Below are 10,463 nucleotides of genomic sequence, written 5' to 3'. Positions count from 1 at the left end.
ATAGATTATAGCTGGTACACTCAGTAAAATCCACTAATCTGCATTTATCCCTTGTGGGTTATGCACAGTGGTGGTGCTTGTACGTCCTTGCAACTTATTTTTGATGTATCAAGAGAAGCAGTCATCTGTGTTTTAAGAAGTTTGGGATGTAGAGGGTGGAATTTTGGTCCTGGTACAGAAGAAGCCGTTGGGAACACAATGAGGCAATACAAAGTTATTACTTGTAGAACTGAAATTAACTTTTCCATCTACAATCCAACAGGGCTAATGGATGGAAAAATCCACCGGCCCCACACAGATTCTACTGGGCCAGTATATTGTTTAGTGTTTGCATTAACTGATCATTACTCCTCAGAACGTTTCAAAAGCTAGTTGACGGGCAGAGACTGAAGCCGCCAGTCAGTTTGATTGACTTTAAAAGGTCTATTATGGGCAGTTAAAACATTGACTGTCGCGAATTAGTGTGCCTCTAGACTATGCCCTTTAAGCCTTTCCTGCCTAAATAGAATGACAATATAAAAATCAGATATCAAATATCTTCTACCGTTGAGGAGCTACTAGATTTTGTCCGAGTCATGGTCTGTATGACAAACAGTGCTATCTACAGGCACTGTCAGCTATTTTATGGAAGTAGTCCAGATTAAGCAAAATATCACAAAGTATTATTCATTTGAAAGTTTTTTAGACAAACACAAAATCAAAGACAAAACATGTCACAAGAAAAAATATATAAATATAACTAAATTAAAGGGAAAAAAAGGGACAGAGATAGGCTTGGCACCTTGAAGGCCGTGCGGAGAGGTCAGGGGAGAGAGGAAAATCTGAGCTCTTCAAAGTGGGATAGGAAAGGCTGCCAGGCAGAGTAAAATTTATCTGCCTCCGCGGATTGTGAATTTAATTCTCCAACTGGAGGATCTGCATGAGATCCCTAACAACAGGATAACATTTGGCATCTAGCTATTAAAGTTGCAGAGTGTCAGTCTACATCCTAGACAGACCAGTTCCTTCAGGTGCAACTCCAAAGTGTGCAGCAATTGGGGAGAGATCAATGGGTGTGTCCAACACTTGAGAAAAAGTTTCAAAACTGGAAGACCAGAAAGGTGTCGGCTCGGAACAGGACCAAAACATATGAAATGGAGGCAGGTGCTTGTTTACATTTGCACAGGTAGGGTCCAATCCAGGGTAGATTCTGGCTAATTTAGTTTTAGAAAAGTGAAGATTATGTAGGAGGCTGTGTGGTCCTGTGGTTAAAGAAAAGGGCTTGTAACCGTAGCTCTGAGGCAGCTGCACGGTGAGTCTGCAGAGTATAAAGAAGCGGGCGGCTGACGGCACACGCTTCGGAGGACAGCGTGTGTTCATCTTCGCCCCTCCCGAGTCAGCGCAGGGGTGGTCCCCAGCGCAGCTCCTGCTCCTCTCCTCTTGCTGGTAAAGGCGGCAGGGGCTCCTCCTCTTCTGGCAGCCAAGGCGGCAGGGCTCCTCCGCTTCTGGCGGCCAAGGCGGCAGGGCTTCCTCCCCTTCAGGCTGCCAAGGCCGCAGGGCTTCCTCCCCTTCAGGCTGCCGTGGGGAAACCAGCAGGCATGCTCCCTCTGCTGGTGGTGGCAAGGGAGGCGGAACCAGCAGGCATATTCCCTCTGCTGGCGGAGGCGGGAGCAACACATAGTCCTCCCACGGGGGGTGGAAGTGGCACCAGCAGGAACTCACCCTCTGCTGGCGGAGGCGGGAGCAACACGTCGTCCTCCCACGGCGGTGGAGGCAGAACCAGCAGGAACTCACCCTCTGCTGGCGGAGATGGGGACAGCAGGCATTCTCCCTCTGCTGGCAGCTTGGGTCCTAAGGCTGTGGAAGCGCAGACTTCCCCCTCTTGGGCTATGGACGCACCGACTCCCCCCTCTTTGGGCTGTGGACGCACCGACTCCTCCCTCTTGGGCTGTGGACGCACCGACTCCTCCCTCTTGGGCTGTGGACGCACCGACTCCCCCCTCTTGGGCGTAGGACGTTCGGGCTCCCCCCACTCGGGCGTAGGACGTTCGGGCTCCCCCCACTCGGGCGTAGGACGTTCGGGCTCCCCCCACTCGGGCGTAGGACGTTCGGGCTCCTCCCACTCGGGCGTAGGACGTTCGGGCTCCTCCCACTCGGGCGTAGGGCGTTCGGGCTCCTCCCACTCGGGCGTAGGACGTTCGGGCTCCTCCCACTCGGGCGTAGGACGTTCGGGCTCCTCCTCCTCAGGCTGTGGAGGCGAAACCAGCAGGCATTCTCCCTCTGCTGGTGGAGGTGGCGGAGGCAGAGGCAGCTCTTGCTGCACTGCTCCTGGTGATGGTGGAGACAGAGGCAGCTCCTGCTGCTCTGCTCCTGACGGTGGTGGAGACAGAGGCAGCTCCTGCTGCTCTGCTCCTGGTGGTGGAGACAGTGGCGAGGGCTCCTCACCCTCTAATGCTAGAGACGGCAGCGATGGCTCCTCTCCCTCTGGCGCTGGAGACGGCAGCGATGGCTCCTCTCCCTCTGGCGCTGGAGACGGCAGCGATGGCTCCTCTCCCTCTGGCGCTGGAGACGGCTGCGATGGCTCCTCTCCCTCTGGCGCTGGAGACGGCTGCGATGGCTCCTCTCCCTCTGGCGCTGGAGACGGCAGCGATGGCTCCTCTCCCTCTGGCGCTGGAGACGGCAGCGATGGCTCCTCTCCCTCTGGCGCTGGAGACGGCAGCGATGGCTCCTCTCCCTCTGGCGCTGGAGACGGCAGCGATGGCTCCTCTCCCTCTGCTGGTGGAGACGGCAGCGATGGCTCCTCTCCCTCTGCTGGTGGAGACGGTAGCGATGGCTCCTCTCCCTTTGGTGCTGGAGATGGCAGCAGCAGGGTCTCTCCCATATCCGCAGCCAGGTAGTTGAGCACCATGGCTGCGATGTCTGGGAGGGATGCTGGGTGGTGTTGCTGTTCCCAGGCCTCCCAGCGCTCCCCATCTCTTGCCCACAGGAGGTTGATCACTGCAGGGAGGGCTTCCTCATAATCCCTCCCCGGCTCCACCAGCCAGTCCCAGACTCCCTCAGAGGAGAGTGCATTCGTCCTCTTTGGAGGATGCAGGTCCTCCCTCACTGGACGCTCTGGCTCCTCTTTCTCCTGCCATGGAGGGGGTTGGTCGGGTGCTATGTGACCCACCTCCCCAACAGCGAAGCACCACTCCTCACCTTTCAAGCAGGTGGGGCAGACGTCCAGCATGGTTGAGCTACAGTGGGACCTGCGACCGGCCCCACGCTGCTGTAGCTGCTGCTTCCTCCGTCCGTTTCTTCCCATATTTATTTTTTTTTTTTCCCCAAAAAACACACAAAAAACACTTTGAAAAAAAAAAACGAACAAAAAAACGAGCTTTTCTTTCCTGGTCCGGCTATTGGAGGCGTTTGTTTTATCCCACTTCTGACACCATATGTGACAGTCTGGCTCGCAGTGGTGTGGTGGATGACGTCACGGACCAGGAAGTAACTGACTCCAAAACAGTGGATGGGCGGGTGAAACCGAGTGCAAAAGCACTCAGCGTATTTAATAATAAACAAACAAAAGATTTAAACAAAATACAAACAAAAGGGCACGAGGGCCAAACGAATAAATAAACAAACAAGTAAGTGCCGTGCTGGATAATCCAGCACGTATTAGCAATTGTTTTTTAAATGTTATTCCTTCTCTCCGCTCCCCGTACTCTCTACTCCAACACCCCAACCCCGAGTGCAGAGAGCTGCTGGTTTATATACTCTGGCCGAGGGATTTAACTAGTTGGTAATTATCTTATTATCCCCCGGCCAGAGTCTGCACGCGTTTGGTAAGGATGCATGACTGTCAGCTATTTAAATAATCAGTAGCTGATCAGCCATGCATCCTCACAGGGTTTTAAATAATAATAAAAGACGCGGCGCTTTTACCCGCGCCGCAAACAAAAATACAAATAATAATAAATAGGGGCGGGACACTCCGCCACACCCACATAACACCTTTCGTCAAGCGAGAGATGGATCTCAGGCACAAGTGAGTCTGAGGGGGAATACAGAATATTAGAGAGACGCCTAAGGTTAAAGTATGATTGTCTACCCTGAACATAGCCTTACTAATGCATTGTAGAGTTTTAACATTACTTCCCTTGATTTAAATTCAACACTTCTCACAATATATCTGAGCATCTTGTTAGCCTTTTTTATAGCTTCCCCACATTGTCTAGATGAAGACATTTCTGAGTCAACATAAACTCCTAGGTCTTTTTCATAGTTCCCTTCTTCAATTTCACTATCTCCCATATGATATTTATAATGCACATTTTTATTGCCCGCATGCAATACTTTACACTTTTCTCTATTAAATGTCATTTGCCATGTGTCTGCCCAGTTCTGAATGCTGTCTAGATCATTTTGAATGACCTTTGCTGCTTCAACAGTGTTTGCCACTCCTCCTAGTTTTGTGTCGTCTGCAAATTTAACGATATTAGTTTTGTTCTTAGTGCCTAGCCTTATTCAATGGCTCAGAGACTGATTTGATTGCCCCACGGCTTATTGCTGTGAGATCTCAAGGAAAAGAGATTGTGTCATCGGTGCTTAAGCTCCGACATTGGAGTGGTCCGGTGCGTAGGGGTTAAAGGCACAGGCAATTGAATGAGTGAGTCGTTTGGCAGTTCCTTCCTTAGCGCATGCTTGTTAACAAAGCAAGTCACTGGCAGATTTAATCCACGACCCTCCTTTTGTTCCTCTTAGAGAGGACGATTTGTTTTTTCTTTTCATCCATGATGATTCTGATTGACTGCACCCTGTGTGTTCGTTGAAATGAAAGCATAAAGTGCAGTTTATTGTTTTGTTTTTTGTGTTCTCTTTAGCCTAGAAGTGAGTCTGGTCTAATGTAAGTTTGCACACCCTCCGATCTTTTCAGTACAAAATGTTTCAATTAGGGCTATCAATTAATCGCAGTTAACTTCTGAGGTTAACGTGTTAATTTCTTTGGAGATGAATTTTTTTTAATGCGTGTTAATTGCGCGTTTTGTCTTATTTCTTGACGTTTACTTTAAAAAAAAAAAAAAAAAAAAGTTAATACAACTGTATTAATACATCGTGCTTTTATCAGCATCTGGTTTGTGCTCTGTGGTGATTGCTTCCTGATGCCGACATAAGTGCAATAAGTGTCTCTTTCTGTCACAGCTGATGTAAGGCAGTGAAGTTTAATGTAACAAAAGAATCATACCGAACATAGCATCGCCTGTTTTATACAGAATAGTCTTCTCATTGGTGAAATTCGACTCCTATTGCAAGTACTTTTTTTAAATTTACATATCGGTGAATAAAAAAGGTTTTGGTACATTAATGCTGACAGTCTGTACATTACCGGGACCTGAAAACTGTGTCGCCAAAATAAATAATGTAGTCCTGTATAATAATGTACTCATGTGTGTTTATATATACAGTTGTTAATGTGGTGTAAATTATATTAACACTGAAGTGTTCTATAGTATGCCAGCAAGCCAGAACAACAAAATGAAAGAGAGCAATGCCTCTGTCTAATGACTATCATTTTTTATATAAAGGAAACTGATAGAAAATATGCAGTATAATTTAAAATGCATTAAGGTGAGTAATAAACTGACTCCATTGTGATTTAGCAGTTGGTTCAAACAGTTTTAACCGCAAATGCTGGAATGTTTTTATGTAATTCTGTGTAAATAAATATAAATAAAGAAAGGACAACACTATTAATCAAGAAATAGGACAACAGGTTTTTTATGCTGGGTTGTTTTTTGGATGATGATGATGATGATGATGACTGCAAGCAGCAATGACCAGGGGGCCAAGTGCCAGACCATGTGACCTATGACTATTTCCCCTGTGGCATAGCACCCCATTGGCCTTTACTACTCTTTGAACTTTGAAGACTGTACTATATTCTACCATAGAGTAATAGAACAATATATGCTGAATTTGATTTGCTCCTGGCCTCCATTTTTTTTGATGCAGCATCTTTACTTTTAACCCTTTGAGTAGTACGAACGTACCGGTACCTTCACTGCTCTCTGGTCCCCAGGGAGTACGAACGCACCGGTACATTCTGCAATTGCTAAGCCTACAAAACTCCTAACATGATAATGTAACACTAGGTTTCTGTAACACCTTTTATTGGTCTCTTGTGCCCTCTGCCAGATATTGACTGAATTACATACAATAAACCCAGTCACAAAAATGTCAACAAATGTCTGTAAAAGACAAATGTCTGTAAACTGGCGAAAATTACTCAGTGAGAAAGAAGTATTAGAAATAATACTGAATTCAGATTCCGATTTAAATTTAAAATACATACAATTCAGCGAGTGTGTCAGTGAAGACACAAGTGAAGAATATTTACCATTTTTACATTTTTTTTTACATTTACACCCGACAAGGATCACCGACGGGCATTTTCCACATCCCGTACCCCAAACAGCAAAGGGCATTCGTGCACAGCGCTGGCGTCACGTCTGTATCCACACCACTCGTAGGTCCAGGCAGAGGAAGGACACGCGATTTATGTGCATGGAGTGCAACACAGATCTGTGCGTTGCTACATGCTTTAAGGAGTATCATACGCTGAAGCATTATTGACACTCAGGGGCGCTGGAACTAGGGGTGCTGGGGGTGCGGCAGGGTTTACAGTTTTGTTCAATGGCTTTCCGCACCCCCACTATAAAAATTGTTCCAGCTCCTCTGTTGACACTCACTCCCTCCGCTCCCACCACCTGTTTACCCGGATATGATTTATTTCTCTCTCTCTCTGTGTTCGCGCTAGGCCGTGCCATTGCGCCAATGCCCCACTGAAAAAAAAAATGTCCTGCTGAAATTCTTTTAACGCGCCCGTGTGTCCCCCCTTCCCAGACCAGACGCAATACCAATACGCAGTAAATTAATGCATTTTGATAAAAAAGTAGCCTACGGTAACGTTAAAATGTGAAATGTGTCTTTTCTAAGACCAAAAATGCTAAAATTCAGGGCCAAAGTAATCTAGTATGTGTTAAGCACCAACTGTCTCTTGGCCATTTCATCAGTAGGTCTATAACGGCATGATAAAAAATATGTGATTTTATACGGCACTGTATATATGCCTACAATACATCTTGCATTGAGAAAACACCACTGGAATTGGAATAAAGGAAATTATTATGTAATACAGTTCACGTGCAGCATGGTTTTGGTAATTAGCATTTTCAAAACCATATCATTATGTGCAGTATTAAAATAAGTAACGAAGACAGAATAACTAAAACAGTGGTCAGAGAGCCAGCCATTGGCAAACTCAGACCACAACATGGTCTCATTCGAAGTGATTTTTAAAACCCCAAAAGTAATGACTAAAGCTAAGGTTTACATTTTTAGAAAAGCAAACTATGAAGGTATGAAACAGAGACTAACAGAAGTAGATTGGAGTAAAATAGAGAAAACATCCACAGAAAAGGGATGGCTGTTTTTCAAAAATGTAGTACGAGAGGCGCAAAACAATTACATCCCAAAAGTAGACAAATCTAAATCTAAAACAAAATGGTTTAATAGATCAATTAAAAAAAAATATTCAGCAAAAAAAGGCACTTTACAAAGCGTTTAAAAAGGACCAAAAACAAAGTACACAGAAAGAGTACTTGGAACAGAGCGTTCAGTGCACACACGACTCATTTACATATTAAATATGTACATTTTAAATAAGCCCTGTTTAAATGTCATATAAACAGTTGGGCGGTTACTGCAGCCTGTCTTTGGGATACATAAAAAGACTATTATAAAAATATTTTAAAAAATGAAAAGCCTAGTCTTTTAACTCATGTGCGTTCATGCCTGCAAATCGATATTTATTTTTTTCAATGACCCGATTTAAAGTTTATTGTAACTTAAGTACTATTGGTTCATTTCAAAATACAGAATGTATGGCCAGTCAGAAACCGAAGTATTGTCATGCGGTCTAGTTTGACATGCAGTTACATCTGGTGTGAGTAATAAGAGTTTTTAGCTTTCAATACAGTGAAAAAATATGGATTGTTGGCTCAATACTAGTACATTACTAGCAAAGGGCAATCAAGACGAAATACCGTCAGATTAAAAATGCCAAAAATGTCTTGCGACTGAAGCTCTCTGCAATTTCCCTGTCATCATCAGTGATTTGTGTGGTAAGAAGCAGGGACATCCATTACACTGATACTAGGTAAGCATTTTATTATTATTTTTTAATTGGTATCAGTACTGTACGTTTTAGTCACCAATAATTTAAAAATGGCAGTAATATGTTTTCGTAATGAGGTCAGCTGTAGAGATGAGTGGACAGTGAACTTTTCTTTGCCTTCTTTTCTGTAACTTTATTATCAATAAAAATACATGATTGCCATTTGCCATCACAGAATAGTCCAATGTCATTTCTGAGTGATTGAGGCTAGCACGGAGGCTTTGTTGATTTTAATTAATTAATATTTAAAATAAAAAGATGATGTTCCCAACAACTAGAAACCTGTTTGAGGGACTATTTTTTTATCCAAAAGTAAATATAATATATATTTTTTTCTGTTATAACTGTAACTTTTATAATTGTATCTACCACACACTCCAAGGCTTATACGTTTTGTTATATCATGTTATTGTACAGACCTTTCTTTTCTGTTTTCATTTTATTATGCCTCTATCTCCGATGGGGGTACGCGATGGACTACATTTTTTGGAAAGGGGTATGCAGTGTAAAAAGATTGAAAATCCCTGTTCTAATGTGATTTTGTACAATGAATGTCCTCTACTCAGTGATACACCAACGTCACTGTGACACATTTCCCAATATTTTCCCCAACAGTGACAGTGAGTATTGTAGACACACCTTGATTGTATCTACAGCTTTACAGTTTTATTTTTTGTTCTTCAGAAAAAGTCAGTAAACTCTGGCATATTTAAAACAAACAAAAATAAAAAATGGTGGTTGGTTCTGTATCAAACATATTGACCCCCCGTGAACAGGATGCGAATGGTGCAGTGAAATGACGTGCAATATCCAAACAGAATTCTCCCAACAAAGTCCTTGGTTTACTTTCAAAAACAAATAATACTAATAAAAATAATAATAATCCACCCCTCTACCAACGATGGTATCGGGCTAAAACGAAAAGTGTCCAGTCTCTGGAAAAAACAGAAAAACACTCCTTAACCACAATCCTCCATGCACGAAAATGTGCTGCTTTCCTCCGGGAATCGTGGTGGGTGCGCTGTGCTGTGTTTTGCTCCGGGGTTAGTGCTGGCTCAGCGGCTACAGCCTCCCGTCCTCCTGTTCCTCTGAATAAACACACAGAAAACAAACAACACGTAATAGACACGAAAACAAAACAAACAGCTCCAGCTGGTCGCTTATTCTCTCAGCGCAAGGGGAGGTACTGGCGTAGCTGCTTCCCTTTTGTACCCAGCAAACTCCTCCCTGCAATCAACGTGTCGCCATGGTTTCTCCAACAGAGGGCTGCCCCGCAGCTGACTGCAATGGAGTCGTCCTGAGTACTTGCAACTACGCGCTCCTCCTAATATGGTTACATTCAGGTTCCACCTACCATCAAGGTGGTCCATAGGAGGCAGCATACCCTCACCCTTACACAGCGCCCTTTCTGGTTGGGAGGGAGATTTACAGCATTGATCCTTTCTCTCTTTATCACACACCCTCACTGAAAAAAATTTCCCCCTAAAATTGAGAGGGGGACACATTGACCCTCAGTCTGTAAGTCCTGGAGCAAACACTGCTTTCTCTCTCTCTCTCTCTCGTTCAGCTCTTTTTTTTTTTTGTTAGGACGTGTTCCCACCCTGTTTTGTTTATTGCCTACCTGTTATTTTTTAGTCAGAACCTTTCCCTATGTCAAAATAACAATTAATGATTAGTTTTATTTATTTACGGTAATTATTTGTTTACATCTTTTCATAGTAATGTAAATAAACTGCTAATATGCCTACTAACAAAATGTATCGATCTGTCTGTGATTGTGTGTAAATAGTTGTTTGTTTAATTGATCAATACATTTCGTCAGTATTCATTACATACATGCAAACATACCTTTCAGCTTGTTTTTACGCTGTACTCATAATAATCAAGCGCGTGCAGAAGACAGAAAAAAAAACTCCAGTAGGGCCGGCAGGGCATTTTAGAGCGCACTACTCAAAGGGTTAACAAACTTCATAGGTCAAAGGTCATTGTTAAGGTAGTTTTTGGATAGAGCCCTTATGGTATCTGCACACTCTAAGCAATTATAAGCCAGTTTTGCATTTGAACTTAAGGAGAAGTCAAGTCCGAGGCAAGGTCATTTTTGGACAGAGCGCATATGGGTTCCTATCTGTGTTCCATAGTAACCATTACCATATCTGCACTCTGTAAGGAGTTAGAAGCTAGTTTTATAGGTCAAGATCAAGGTCATTTTTGAATAGAGCACACATTAATTCCCATAGGCCTCTACTACTCTGTGAAGATTCATGAGTCT

This window comes from Acipenser ruthenus, unplaced genomic scaffold (assembly GCF_902713425.1).
Source record: "Acipenser ruthenus unplaced genomic scaffold, fAciRut3.2 maternal haplotype, whole genome shotgun sequence".
NCBI classification, from domain to species: Eukaryota; Metazoa; Chordata; class Actinopteri; order Acipenseriformes; family Acipenseridae; genus Acipenser; species Acipenser ruthenus.
This window is presented reverse-complemented; position numbering follows the sequence as displayed.